At 48.6% G+C, this 3,993-nt stretch overlaps 1 protein-coding gene across 1 annotated transcript in view; it reads left to right on the top strand.

The window, feature by feature from the left end:
* The first annotated feature begins 1,150 nt into the window (after positions 1-1,150).
* The window catches only part of dcn (decorin), a 31,673-nt gene continuing 28,830 nt past the window's right edge, over positions 1,151-3,993 (top strand). Inside the window, exon 1 of the mRNA XM_084448236.1 lies at positions 1,151-1,269. The gene's annotated coding sequence lies outside the window, so the exon portion shown is untranslated. The remainder of the gene's footprint in view (positions 1,270-3,993) is intronic.

The raw sequence follows: 3,993 nt of genomic DNA, 5'->3' as shown, positions 1-3,993 counted from the left end.
GGAGTGAGGTAAGGAGGGGGAAGAGAGAGAGAGAAAAGGGTGAGTTAGAGAGGAGAGGGAGTGAGGTAGAGGGGGAGGAGAGAGAGCATCTTGTCGAAACTTCATCTCATCTCGTTTCCCTTTTGATCTAAACCTTGTATGTGAGAGAAAACCAGAGAGAGGGGGGGTGAGAGAGAGACAGAGAGAGAGATGGAGAAAGAGAGACATAAAGGGATGGAGAAAGAGAGACAGAGAAAGAGGTGGAGAAAGAGAGACAGAGAGAGAGATGGAGAAAGAGAGACATAAAGAGATGGAGAAAGAGAGACAGAGAAAGAGGTGGAGAAAGAGAGACAGAGAGAGATGGAGAAAGAGAGACATAAAGAGATGGAGAAAGAGAGACAGAGAAAGAGGTGGAGAAAGAGAGACAGAGAGAGAGATGGAGAAAGAGAGACATAAAGAGATGGAGAAAGAGAGACAGAGAAAGAGGTGGAGAAAGAGACAGAGAGAGCTGTCAGAAGTCAGAAATCCTAACCCTCCACTGCCAGCCCCCGTGATCAACAGCAGACAACATGGCTGCTGAAGTAGCTACAGAACCGATGACTTCCCAGATGAACTCCTCCTGGTTGCAGAGCGTTAGGACGACACACAGCCACGCTGAGGAAATGCTTTCTGATGTTAATGCTGACTTTTATGTAGATTTAGTTTGTGAGTACATGCATGCGTGTCTGTGTATGTGTGTGTGTGTGTGTGTGTGTGTATACTGTACAACAACTTGGACTAAGCATCAGAGGACCTATCATTACCTGATGATATTGCAGAGCCTGCCAGTCGAGTCACTGCTTATTTCCTTAACTCTCTCTCTTTCTCTTCCTCTCTCTCTCTTTCTCTTTCTCTCCATCTCTCTCTGTCTCTTTCCATCACTCTCCCTTTCTCTCTTTTGTATAACTTCACTTTTTTTCCCCTTCATTCCAGCTCCCGCTGCAGGGCTCTGGGGGAAGTTCTCTCCCCGGTCTCAGCTGCCGACCCCTCCCTGCTGCCTTCCTTCTCCCTTCTCTCTCTCTCTCTCTCTCTCTCTCTCTCTTCCTCCCTCCCTCTGTCTCTCCTCCCCTTGTCGTGTCAGATCCCACCTGCTTGGTCTTGGCTGCACGTGCGCACGGTGTAATTATCTCACGGCCACTCAGACTCTCAGAGTCCTGCCTCACCACTGGATTTTGGGAGACGAGTTCACGTCGCGTCGTCCGCTCTGCTCCGCTCTGCTCTCTCTCTCTCAGCACTTTCCCAAGAGCACAGGTAAGACCAGCCTGGGACGGGACACCTGGGGGGAGAGGGGCTGGGCTGGGGGAGAGGTCAGAGGCTGGGGGGAAGTGGAGAGGGTTAGGGTTAGGGTTAGGGTGAGGGTGGAGAGAGCTGGTGGAGAGGGTTAGGGTTAGGCTGTTGTGGGATTTTGGAGTGCGCGGTTAGGAGGGGTGATCACAGATGAACGGGGTGGAGATGGTGTTGGTTTTTCAATGGGAGATAGAGCCGGTGGATTTCCTTTTGATGTTTGAGAATGAGAATTGTGTTTGAACTGGCTGTTTTCACAATAACTGATAAGGACAATATCACAATGGAAAGAAATGTTTAATTCATCCATGTCATGAAAGTCGTGTTTTTTTTTAATTTAAGAAGGGTTATTATGTGAATGTATGATTTCATGTGTGTGTGTGTGTGACTGTGTGTGTATTTGTATGATTCTACATGTGTCTGTGTGTGTGTGTGTGTGTGTGTGTGCGTGTGTGTGTGTGTGTGTGTGTGTGAGAGAGAGAGAGAGATAGAGAGAGTGAGAGAGCATGTGTGTGTGTCTGATTTTATGTGTGTGATTCTATGTACGTGTGTGTGTGTGTGTGTGTGACTGTGTGTGTATTTGTATGATTCTACGTGTCTGTGTGTGCTTGTGTGTGTGTGTGTGTGTGAGAGAGTGAGTGAGTGAGCGTATGTGTGTCTGATGTGTGTGTGTGTCTGATTCTATGTGTGTGTGCGTATCTGAGCCTACAGTATGTGTGTGTGTGTGTGTGTGTGTGCGTGTGCGTGTGTGATTCTATGTGTGTGTGTGTGTGTGTGTGTGTGTGTGTGTGTGTGTGTGTGTGCATGCTCTATTCTAGATGTCTTGCCAGGTCTTACTCCCTGCATCAGGTTTGGCTTAAGGATGAGAGAACAGAACTAATCAGTCCCAGATGGTGCAGTAGGGGGCCTCGCAGACTGCCCTGGCTAGGGGGGGGAGGTGTTGGGGCAATGTGCCCTGGCTAGGGAGGGGGGGGGCAGTGTGCCTTGGCTAGGGGGGGGGGGGGGGTGTTGGGGCAGTGTGCCCTGGCTAGGGGGGGTTGTTGGGGCAGTGTGCCCTGGCTAGGGGGGGTGGGGGTGTTGGGGCAGTGTGCCCTGGCTAGGGGGGGTTGTTGGGGCAGTGTTCCCTGGCTAGGGGGGGTGGGGGTGTTGGGGCAGACTGCCCTGGCTAGCTTGATGCTGGTTTTTACCTTACATGTCAAAAACATGAAGAGGAGAAACTCCATCCAACCTATCCAGCATGAGATAACCAGGGATACCAGGTTTAACTGCTTCTGATTTGGTTATTTGGTTGAATTTCCACCAAGTGAGCTGTTGTGATTGGTCAAGTGAGCTGTTGTGATTCGTCAAGTGAGCTGTTGTGATTGGTCAAGTGAGCTGTTGTGATTGGTCAAGTGAGCTGGCGTGATTGGTCACTGTGAGCTGTTTTGACTGTGAAGTCTGTTGGTGGTTTGTTTCATCTGTGTGTCCACGGGTGCTGGGTGTCTGACATGCATGCCAGCCAATCACGTTCTGGTATGCTGTTGTGTCTCCATGTAAGCAGCTACAGGAGGGGGGTGAGCAGGTTTATTTCACTGGTGTAAAGTTACTGGCCCCGATAGAAAGGCTGTTAAGTTTACGAGTTGCTTCGCTCACTTGTTGCACTTTTATTCATTGCTTTTCTCTCCTTTGTGCTCAAATCTGGCTCGCAGGGCGTCCTGTAAGAAAAAAAAACCCACAAAGATTTCTTTGTGTTGATTGAAGTCATTCCAGTTTGGTCAAGCTTGTCTCTGAAGTCTGTTTCTCCCAGACGCTGCAATTCAGATGCTTGTCAGGCCTGAAACCAGGCCATTTGAAAACAAAACTCAACCTCTCTTATCTGTGTTGGTGGCGGTTCTGGTTCCTGTCAGCGCTAAGTTAAAGTCCCCGGTCTCCTGGAAGCCTCTCAGGACACACATCGCCCGGGGCGACCTGAAGTGAAGGAAGGGGAAGCTTTGAAGGGAAGTAGGAAGAGGGGGTTGAGAAAACGACTACCTGGCAACCCGGAGCCTTATTAATCCTGTAATTGCACAGCCTTCCCCGAGATCACAGGATCACAGAGAGATCTGACTGGTGACTTCCCGCCAAGCCACCACAGAAGGCCCAGCTGAGTCAGAACATGAGTCAGAACATGAGTCAGAACATCAGAGTCAGAACATCAGAGTCAGAACATGGGCCTCACTGGCAGGACTGGACGCGCTAGGCCCCAACGGCACTGGAGCAGACAGCCCAGAACATATAGTAGGAATGAATAGAATCTGAGGTGGAAGGTGACTGGGAAGAAAATAATAGGAAATACTAGAATAGAATACAACAGAACAGAACAGAAATGAACAGAACAGAACAGAACAGAACAGAAAAGAAAAGAAAAGAAAAGAACAGAATAGAACAGAATAGAACATAATAGAACAGAACAGAACAGAACAGAACAGAACAGAACAGAACAGAACAGAACAGAACAGAACAGAATAGTACTGGTCATGGAACAGGCCTCTAAGATGTAAAGTACTGTAGTACTGCCTATGTGAGCAAGTATCTAAACCAAACAAACATTGTTTAATACGGTAGGTTTCATTTGCTGTAATTTAATTTCAGTTCTATACGCTAGATGTGACAGACCCTGTGTAGAGAGCAGTAGTTAGATATGACAGACCCTGTGGAGAGAGCAGTAGTTAG

This window comes from Borostomias antarcticus, assembly GCF_949987555.1.
Source record: "Borostomias antarcticus genome assembly, chromosome: 13".
Lineage (NCBI taxonomy): Eukaryota > Metazoa > Chordata > Actinopteri > Stomiiformes > Stomiidae > Borostomias > Borostomias antarcticus.
This window is presented reverse-complemented; position numbering and strand designations above follow the sequence as displayed.